Source organism: Trichosurus vulpecula, chromosome 4 (genome assembly GCF_011100635.1).
Source record: "Trichosurus vulpecula isolate mTriVul1 chromosome 4, mTriVul1.pri, whole genome shotgun sequence".
NCBI classification, from domain to species: domain Eukaryota; kingdom Metazoa; phylum Chordata; class Mammalia; order Diprotodontia; family Phalangeridae; genus Trichosurus; species Trichosurus vulpecula.
Genome location: NC_050576.1, coordinates 362,803,109 through 362,814,419, shown reverse-complemented (window position 1 = coordinate 362,814,419; position 11,311 = coordinate 362,803,109).

Here is an 11,311-nt window from a genome sequence, read left to right as displayed (position 1 = left end):
GAAAAGGTTAGACTAAATGGTTTCTGACAACCCTTCTACCTCTAATGAACCTATTACCTAAGTGCTTATACTATGATGTGAAATCAACAGTTGAAAATACTGGAGTTTTTCAATGCTGTCTTTAAAGTTCTTCTATTCAGATTGGCTCATGAGGCTGTTTTTGAGGGTTTTCATACATATACATGCATGCATATATATGTATACATACACATATGCATATATGTATATATAGCCATACATACACATACATATACATATTTATACACACATATATATGCATATGTGTATACACACACACAAAACCCCTTTTGGTTGTGGGGTCCAAAATTAACCACTCTTTTGTATGGTTTTGTTAACTACCATAGGGTTCTGGTGTATTTGATAACTTTTATTATCAGGGCCGGTTTTTAATAATTCCTTTTTCAATTTCAGTTTGACTTGAAAGTATTTGTATGAAAAGTAACTTCTTTCATAGTGAATCTCCTGCTAGGTTTCTTTGATGAACACGATATGTTGATGTAGTCAAATCACTTTATGGTCTTGCGGGATTGTTCTAACAATGAAATTGTACAAAATCAATGAGAGAGGAAATAAAAGCAGTAATGTTTTTATTGGAAACAAAGAACCTATTTAAAATGTGCAAAGATCTGAGCAATGACACTTTAAGCCATGGGCAGGAAGGAAAAAAAAATAATCCCTTATTGAAAACTGGTAAGAGTCTGATACAAGTCACATAGGCCCCAACACATACTAGCTTTATTTAATGTCTCTCTCTTCTAACAACCATCTTTAACATATGGACATAATCACTGTTGCTACAGTGATATCTTTTACAATTCAAATCAAACAAAATCCCACCCTGTTGGGGAGATGGACAGTAGGAGTGGAGCTGAAGCAAAGGAGAAAAATGAATCAGATTCTCCAAGTTTTAGGCACGCATTGAGCTGTATTCATTCTAGAATTCATTAACCCTCCAATGATATTTCAACAGAGTACACTGAAGCAATAACTTACCAAACAGCTCCCACAGAATCTGAAGGAATTAATGTCATTCCACATTTAGCTCAAGGCATTAGTAAATGTGCCTTTAACTCAAGGAATCTTTTGGGCTCTAGGAAAGTCTAATGTAAGGAGTAATGTTAACTGACTCTTTAATGAACACTGGTATGATGTTTACGAGGGTAGGTGAGTTATGAGCAAACAAAATCTTGTAATTTGCTTTCTATGAGTCTGTAATAGTACTGTGTGCATAGGAATAATTAATATATACAATCTGAGGGTCAGAACCATCCGTAATAATCAAGGCCAACACAAACTACTAAACTTGGAGAAAAGATAAAGGTTGTACAACCCAATGCCAGGAAATGGAGGCGTTATAAAGTGGGTCATAGTGCTTGCTGTGGGTGGTAGTGATGATTGCAATGATAGGGACTGATAATAACCCAAAGCTTTAGCACTTTGCAGTTTAGTTTTAATGCTTTAGAATCCCCAGCTCCCCCCCCCCAAAAAAAACCAACAAACATTTCTCACAACCTTGCAAAGTTAGGTAATACAAGCATTCTTATCTCCATTTTATAAAAAAAAATGAAGCAATTTGTCCTGATATTCCATCAGAGGGGAAATGTCATAGGATTAAGACCAGGAAGAAACCTTAGTTATCATGTAGTCCACCCCCTTATTTGGTGAATGAAGGAAAGTCAAATTGACTTGCTCAAAGTTACACAAAAGCAAAGATGAAAGGAGAACCTAGAGCTCTTGGTTTCAAATCCATTGCTTTTTTTCCAATGTTATGCTGCCTCTAAATTTCACAGACTAGCAAAACAATTTACAGGCCCAAACTGGTTTAATTTTTCAGAACTAAAATTTCCATATGTTGCACATAAGGTACAGCCAAGGCAGGAAACAGCAGGGATGGAAAAACTCACATTAACTCTTTGCCCACTGCCATCTGTAAAATAATAATGGCATACATAACCAATCTTTTCGACTACAAAGTATCACTTTACCTATGAAGAAAAAATTAATAATTGTGCATGACAGGGAAAGTATTGAAAGTACCTAGAATACAAATGCAAATGTATTTGCCATACAATGCATGAAAGCAGAGAATCAGTGTGTCCATTTTGGGCCAGAATTCAAAATGTACCACTATTAATGACAGTAACATATTTATTTGTTGGATCAGACTTGGGATTTCATTATTTCATAGGGAATGTTCAGGAAGAAACTCCCTTTACAAATACAGATCAGCATTTCTCTGAATCTTATGTCCCTAGAGAATTGCTTGGAGACATTAAGTGGTTAAGTGACTTGCCCAGAATCACATAGTCAGTATGTGTTAAAGGCAGGACGCAACCTCAGATCTTCCTGACTTGAAGGCCAGCTTTGTAACCACCACTGTACCATATTCCCTCTTTTCCTAAAATACATTCATGCTTTTTACTCGACCTCTGGTTTTATCTTGCTAGGGAGTGCCCAGTTTCAATTCAGAACAATTAACTTCTCTTTAATTCATAGTCTTAGACAGTTGCCTGGGGCACTTGAGTGACTTGTCCGGAGTCACATAGCCTCAGAAGTAGGACTTGAATCCAGGTTGTCTAAGACTGGCTCTCTATCTACTATGCCATGTTGCTTCTCATAGAAAGTAGCATTTAGATAGCAATTTAAAGCCTGCAAGCCCTTTAAAGACATCTCTGTTCCTTTCAACACTCCAATGAGATGAATATTCTCATTCCCATTTTACAGGTGAGGCAACTGAGACTCAGATAATTAAGTGACTTGCTCATGGTCACACAGCTAATTGGAGCTGAGGTTTGTACACAGATCTTCCCTTAAAAAACAGTGCCCATTTGGAACTTGCAAAATTCTCCTGCCGTAGGATTTAAATCTTCTATTCTTCCATGTAAGAATTAAGTGATAGGCAAGTCATAAGGATACACAGCTACTGTCAAGTAATGTGGGATGTACATGTGATCCCTTTCTTCCTTCTTAGCACCTTTATTTAAAGAAATTCATACCTAGCACGTGCAAGCCTTGATATAAACCATCATAAGGGGTGTGTGTGTGTGTGTGTGCTGTCTAGTGAGGGGATGCCACAGATCATTAACTTTCTGCTTGAAGGAAATCTCCCATCCTCTGCTCCCTAAGTGTTAGCTTAGCAAACTATTCTGTTAGATCACAGCAACACTTCAGGGATGGATGGACAAGATTCATGTTCCTGGAAAGGAATGTTTTCACCAGACAGTGATTGTCAACAAGGAAGATAAGGCCTAGCTTTCTGACTGATCTTAAGATAGAAGAGCTCAGCAGATAATAAAATGATTTTTCTCTTCAGAAGAATTCATTTTTTTTCCCCTTTAGCTAGGTTGTCCATTTATATGCTGACGATTATTGTGTGAGGGAAGAAAAGCTTCACAATAGCTAACTGCTTAAAAAAAAAACAAAAAGGAATCTCATAGAAAGAACTATGTTATATACATCTTCTACAATGTGGCCTAAATGACTTATGTTTTGCAACAAGAATGAACAGCAATGATCCCAGGAACCTACTTATTACTTAAAGCAGCTGTCAAAACAATTTTTCACTCATTTGGGACCAAGAAGCTGAAAATGTTTTAAAGAAATCTCTTCCTTCACCTGTCCATAACACTCTGAGGAAGAAGAGAATAAGTTTGTTAGTGTTATGTCTAGAACGATCAGCTTTGCCTTCCATCTATGCACGACCTAACAGTGAAGACTTGTACAAGTCCCACCCACATTTAATTTTTTTGCTTGGTTTATTCCTATGTCCAAATTAATTTACCTTCCCATTGAACAGAAGCATGTAGTAAAAACATTACAGGTTCTTGTCTTTGAAGCTCTGTTTGTCAGGGGTTAAATCCTGAAATAAGCTTAATAGCTGGAGATAGAGAACATTGATTCTATCTTCAATCTATTGTGTCTTTTGAGCAATTGAATGAGCAGAAGGTAAACCAGAGAGTTTCAATAGGGCTGATGACTATTAATGGGTTTTATAACACTATGGTTGTGAAATCTGAAGCAGTTGTTTAGAAATTGCTTTGATATAAGTACAAACTCTGAGGTGGTTATGTGGGAGATTTTTTAAAAATACAATTACAAAACTTTCAGATTGTTTGAGAATTGTTTTAATACAGTTAGGTGCCCCAAGATGTTCTTCTGGAAATTATTCCAATACCAAGTTGCCTCTTCAATATATTTGTATAACTTCCAAACAACTATTTCAGAATCTGTAACTTTAGGAAGCGTGATAAAACCCATTAACAATGAATAGTCCTAACTGAACCCCTCTGTGACTTCTTCATCATCACAATGCAGTATCAGTCAAAACCATAAGTGGCTTTTTAATATAACTGGACATAAATCATGAGTAGCTAGGTGATGCAGTAGATAGAGCACTCAGCTTGGAATCAGGAAAACTCATCTTCATGAGTTCAAATCCAGCCTCAGACACTTACCAACTGCATGACCCAGGGCTAGTCACTTAACTCTGTTTGTCTCAGTTCCTCTTCTGAAGAATGAGCTAGAGAAGGAAATGGGAAACCATTCCATTCTCTTCACCAAGAAAATCCCAAAATGGGGTCAAAAAATTAGACAGGATATTCAAGAACAAAGACATAATCATAATGGATTTCATATGGAAAAGCAAATAGGGAAGAATGCCAAGGGACACACTAATGAAAAAAGCTGACAAAATGGTCTTACTTTTTCAGATTTTAAAACAGATGAAGTGGTTTTCACCAAAATTCAATTTTATTCAATTCAACTAACATGTATTTAGTACTTTGTGCTAAGTGACAGGCTTAGGAAGAAAATAATCACCTTCATCCTCAAGGGGCTCAAATTTTATTGATAGTAAACAATACATGCACAGAAAATAAATATAAATATCAAGGATGCTTTCATTTCTCTTTGGGTTCAATCAGTTAATACACATATATTAAATGCTTACTATATTCCGGGTACTATACCAGGCAGTTGAGACATAAAGACACAAATAAGACCTTTCCTGGAGTCAAATTGAAGGTTACATTTAATAGGGAAAGCCAACACGTACAATATGTGGAATAACAAATATATAGAAAATAAATAGAAAATAAATTCAAGGTCACTTGATATAAGGAAAGCAAGAGGAACTGGAGAATCAGGAAAATTCCAATCTAGGAGGTAAATTTTGAGCTGAACTTTGGTGGAAACTAGAGATTCTAAGAAGTGGTAAAGAGGGAAATGAGGAGAGCCAGTGCAATAGCACAAAAGAAAATATAAATTTCATGTGAGGGATGGTAAAAAAAAGTCAGCTAATTTATTGTAAGGCTGGAAAAGTAGGTTAGGACTGTTGTGGTTTCAACTCTGCCCACCCAGGGACACCGAAAACTATTGCGTTTTCTGATGTGTTATGGTGGAACTGTTGCAAAGAATTCAGTCAGACCATTTCTAATCCAAGTTTAGGTATTTGTTGAGATTGGCATCTCTCATGAAGTAGGCTAAGTTCTAAGAGGAACCAGCAATTTCAGAGAAAATGAGAAGGATTTTTATAGGGTAAAGATGCAATTACATAACAGAAATTTTGAATATTAAAAAATCAGGAGGGGTTTGTTAAGGGATTAGGTAATTGGGGAGGGGTCCAGCCACAGTTGAACTGGAGCACACAATTATTTACAATACATACAGAAAAACCCATGGGGGGTGGTATGTATGATAATGATATTATAGTAAGCCTCTCTACGTCATAAGTTCACTCTAGGTCAGTTATTTAGTATTACTGCACAGGTGCCTACTTAGGGAAAGTACCTTCTATTGTGTTGGAGGTCCACATCCTGCTTGGGTTTCCTGATGGTGCTGCTTTCTGATTGATAGTGGTCCTGAGTTTAGATGAATGTGGTTGTGGCTGAGTGTACGGACACACCTGCTGTTTCTTTGAGAAGCATGAGGAATGGGTCCAGAGGTAGTGGCTAGCAGTAGCTGGGATCCCATCAGATGGACACACCTGCTGTTCTGTGAGAAATATGAGTTCAAGGACACACCTATTGTTGCAGTGAGCAATGAGGCATATACGAAGAAATTAAGATATGGGGCGGGGGTGAGTGGCTAGGTAGGGGCAGTGGGCCAGCTGTTCAGTGGGGCCTATAAAAAATTTGAATATTGGGGCTGAGGGCTTAGGATTCCATCAGAACCAGGTTGTGAAGGGCTTTACATGCCAAAGAAGGGTCTTTGCATTTGATTCTAGAAGCAAAAGAGAGCCACTGGAGTTTATTAAGCAGGGAACTGTCATGGTTATACCTGTGGTTCAGGAAGTCACTCTGGCAACTTCGCAGGAAGTAGAGTGGAAATTTGAACCAAGAATGTCAATTAAAACACTGCAACGAGGGAGCCAAGATGGAAGAGCACAGGCAGTAACTTGGCTGAACTCTACCTACATTCCCCTCCAAGCAACCTAAAAATAATACTTCAAATCAAATTTTGGGGTGACGGGACCAACAAAAAGTCAGAGTGAGACATTCTTTCTAGCCAGATACAACACAGGAGGTCAGCAGGAGAAGTCTGTGACACCAGGATGAGGGCCTGGCATGGAGACCAGCATCAGCATAAGCAATGGGTCTTTGTAGGCAATCAGGCCAGTAGTGCCAGCAGCAGCAGCAGGTTCAGGAAATCTTACCCCAGAGATGGTAAAGAGGTTGGACAACTGGTCAGAAAGAGATTACAGGAGATCCTTTGCTGGCACCAGGTGTAGCTGGTGTTGACTGGCAACTCTATTGCCCATACACAGTTCTCGATCTCAATTCCAGGGTGGAAAACAACTCTTATGGTCAGTCAAGGGGCCGTGATCACACTTCCAAAGGGGAGAGGAGCACTAGCAAATTGTGGCTGCAGGACAGTAGGGCACTTGGTCACAGTTCCATGGCCAAGAGGAACAGTGGTAGCATTTGCAGCTTCAGGGGGGTAGGGTCCTTCCTGGACAAAGACCAGAGAAGAGACCAAGAGAGCAGTGACCATAGCTCTCCACACCTCAATCTACCTTAGAAGTACCAAAAACTTGCATATCCCAAGAACTAGCTCTGAAAATAGCAGCACAAAAAAGACCTGAAGCCTGTGATCATGCCTCCCCACTCCCAGGTGAGCAAAGCCCTACTTTAACATAAAATTCAAAGTCAAGAAATACACTAGAAAAATCAGCAAACAACAAAAAAAAGGATTTGACCATAAAAAGATCAAGATAAAAACTTTGAAAAAGACAACAATGTGAAACAGCTACAACCAAACCTCAAAGAAAAAAAAATTGCTAATGAGACATAAGCTTAACAAGAATTCCTGGGAGAGTTAAAGAAAGTGGTAGAGGAAAAATTGGGAAAAGTAATGAGAGTAATGGAAGGAAATTATGAAAAAGAGAATTAACAACTTGGTAAAAGAGGCACACAAAATACTAAAGAAAATAACCTCTTAAAAATAGGATGGGCTTAGGAAAAGAGGTACAAAAATTCACTGAGGAAAATAATTCCTTAAAAGGTAGAACTGGCCAAATGGAAAAAGAGGTACCAAAATTTCCCTAAGGAAAATAAATTCTAAAACATTAGAATTGGGCAAGTGGAGCCTTATGACTCCATGTGACATCAAGAAATAATAAAACAAAGTCAAAAGATTGAAAAAAGAGAAGAAAATGTGAAATAATTCATTAGAAATACAACTAACCTAGAAAAATGATCAAGGAAAGATAATTTAAGAAGTACTGGACTACCTGAAAGCCATGATCAAAGAAAGAGCTTAGACATTATTTTTCTAAAAGTTTTCCAGAAAAGCTGCCCCAATATCTTAGATCCAGAGAGTAAAACAGAAATTAAAAACTCCACAGATCACCTCCTGAAAGAGAGCCCAAAATGAAAACTCTCAGGAACACTAGAACTAAATTCCAGAACTTGCACATCAAGGAGAAAATATTGCAAGGAGGCAGAAAGAAACAATTCAAATATCATGGAGCCACAGTCAGGATCATGTAAGATTTACCCACTGTCACAATAAAAGAGTTGAGAGCTTAAATATGATACTCTTGAAGGCAAAGGAACTGGTATTACAATCAAGAATAACTTACACAGCAAAACTGAGTATAATTCTTTTGGGGGAGAAGGGTAAATGAACATTTAACAAAATAGAGGATCTTAAAGTATTCTTGATGAACAGACCAAGTGAATAGAAAATCTGACATTTAAACATCAGATTTAAGAGACGTATAAAAAGATAAACATGAAACAGAAATCGTAGGAGACTCAATAAAGTTAAATTGTTTATATTCTTCTGTGGGAAGATAATACATGTAATTCCTAAGAACCTTATAATTATTAGGGCAATTAAAAGCAGTCTGAATAGACAGATCACATTTGGTGTGAGTCAGTTATATTGGGATGATCTCAAAAAAGTGAAGGAGTAAGAAAAAGGAAACCCCTGGGAGAAGGGGAAAAGGAAAGGTAGAATGGGGAAACTTATCCCACATAAAAGAGACATGCAAGGAAAAGCTTTTACAATGGAGTGGAAAATGGGGTTGGTATTGGGAGGTGACACTTGAATGTCACTCTCCTCAGAATTGTTTCAAAGAGAGAAGAATACAGACACAATCCAATTGGATATATAAATATATCTTACCCAATGAGGAAATAGTAGGGGAAGGGGATAAGGAAAAGGGAAAATGATAAAAGGAAGGACAGACTAAGGGAGGCAGCAGTCAGAGACAAAACAGACTTTTGAGGAGGGACAGGATAAAATAGAGAGAGAAAAATAAATAGAAGAAAATAGAACAGAGGGAAATATTTATTATAACTGTGAATGTGAATGGAATGAGCTCATAAAACAGAAGCAGACAGCAGAATGGATTAGAAACTGACAATCTAACAATAAGTTGTTTACAAGAAACACACTTGCAACAGAAAGACTTGGAGAGTTAAAATAATGGGTTGGAGCAGAATCTATCTTACTTCGGCTGAAGTAAAAAAGGCAGGGGGAGCAATCACGATCTCAAATAAAGTAAAAGCAAAAATGGACCTAGTTAAATGATTCAGAGAAACTATATTTTGCTAAAAAGAACTATAGATGATGAAATAATGTCAAAAATTCTTACAGAAAATTTCTCTACTAAAGGCCTCATTTCTCAAATATATAGGGACCTGAGTCAAATTTATAAAATAAGAGCCATTCCCCAATTGATAAATGGTCAAAGGATATGAAGAGGTGGTTTTCAAAAGAACAAATCAAAGCTATCTATAATCATTTGAAAAAATGCTCTAAATTATTATTGGTTAGATAAATGTAGATTAAAACAACTCTGACATAACACCTCACACCTATAGGAAATAACAAATGCCAGAGGAGATGAGGGAAAATAAGTACATTAATAAACTCTTTTTAGAGTTGCAAACTTGTTCCAACCATTCTGGAGAATAATTAGGAAATACACTCGAAGGGTTGTAAAACTTTGTATAGCCTTTGAGATAGAAATATCACTACTAGGTCTATACCCAAAGAGAATTTGAAACTCAATTTAAATGAAAGGAATATTAAAAATAAATAATAAATTAGAAAAAATAGGTTTTAACAACAACAAAAAGACTCATATTATTTTGTTTCTAATTCTTTGCTATTACAAAAAGTGTTTCTGCTAATATTTTGGTGTATATAAGGATTTACTTCTTATCAATGATATTTTAAAGTACAAGCCTAATAATGGAATCTCTGGGTCAAAGAGTATGGACTTCTTAGGATTTCCTTGTCTTCCTTTAAATCCCAAATAAAATCCCATCTTTTACAGGGAGATTTTCCCCAGCCACTTTAATTCCACTTCCTTTCTTCTAGTAATTATTCCCTATTCATCTTGTATATAGCTTGCTTTCTATTTGTTTGTAGGTTTTTTCCTTCATTAGATTTTAAGGTCCTTGAAGGCAGGGACTGTCTTTTGCCTTTTTGTATCCCCAGCACTTATCACAGTGACTGGTACACAGCAGACTCTTAATAAATGTTTATTGACTGAATGATTGATTAATACTCCCAATTCAGCATTTCTTTCCAGAAAGGTGGTACGGATTTACAGCTCTACAAAGAGTTTACTATAGACAATCGTATTTTTATAAACCCCCCACAATATTGACTATTCACATCTTTTCTTATCTTGGCCAATTTTTAAGGTGTGTGATGAAACCTCATTTAAAAAAATCCTTCTATCAGTTTTTATTTTTAAAAAAGGAATTCTATCCTAAGTAATTTATATTTTATACTTGGAAAATGGATAAACTAATGGATTATTATATGGATTACTATGGAAAATGGGTTACTAAAATATAATATTACTTTGCTGTAAGAAATGGGATGACTATAGAGAAGCATGAAAAGAGGAACTGAAGCAGATTGAAGCAACAAGTTCTAAAATGTGTCTGCATGTTTTGTGTGTGTGTGTGTGCGTGTGTGTGTGTGTGTGTGCGTGTGCTCATCATGACTGCAATAATGTCAGTGGAAAGAAAAATTACCCCAAAAATCAAAAGTAAATGTTGAAAAACTACAAACAACTAGCATGGCTCAAAGAAAGATACTTCCATTCCACCTCTTTGCAGAGAAGTGCGAGATACACTGCACATATTTCCTTTTTTGTTATGTTGTTCAGTTGTGATGATTTTCTCTTTTCCCCTTCCTTTTTGTCTTATAAAAATAACTATTTACCATATTGGCTGGCATGCCAGAAGAGAAAGCAGGAGGCATCCTGGGGAAAATTATAGTAATATAAAAAATCAGTAAAAGAAAAACATTTAAAACAAACACACAAAAGGACTATTATAATAATCCAGGCAAATGGTGATGAGGGTTGGAGCTAGATCAGTTGGTTTGTGAATGGAGAGAAGGAGATGAATTGGAAAGATCTTGTGAGTGTAAAATAGCATGTTAAGGGAAACCTTAAAGTTGTCTAGATCCCTACTCAACTCTTATGTTTCGATAACCCTTGGCTTCCATGACTGCTTCTTTGTTGGTCTGAAATATTCTGAATGTCTCTGGCCTCACACTTTGTTCTCCAGGTCTATCGTGTTTTGGCCTATGGTTCTGACCTTAACCCAAATATTCTTGCTTCCTCTAGCCTTCTTTTCCTTCTAAAAACTCTGTACTCAACCATCCACTTGCTGCTGATCTTCTCACGACCCTCTTCTGAAAGAAGAAGACTAGATCTATCATTCTTGCTTAGCACTGCTGTATGAAGAATATTGGATAATGCACCACAATGTATCATTATATAGAATAGGGTTCAGTAGGGCAGGGTAGGGCAGGATTA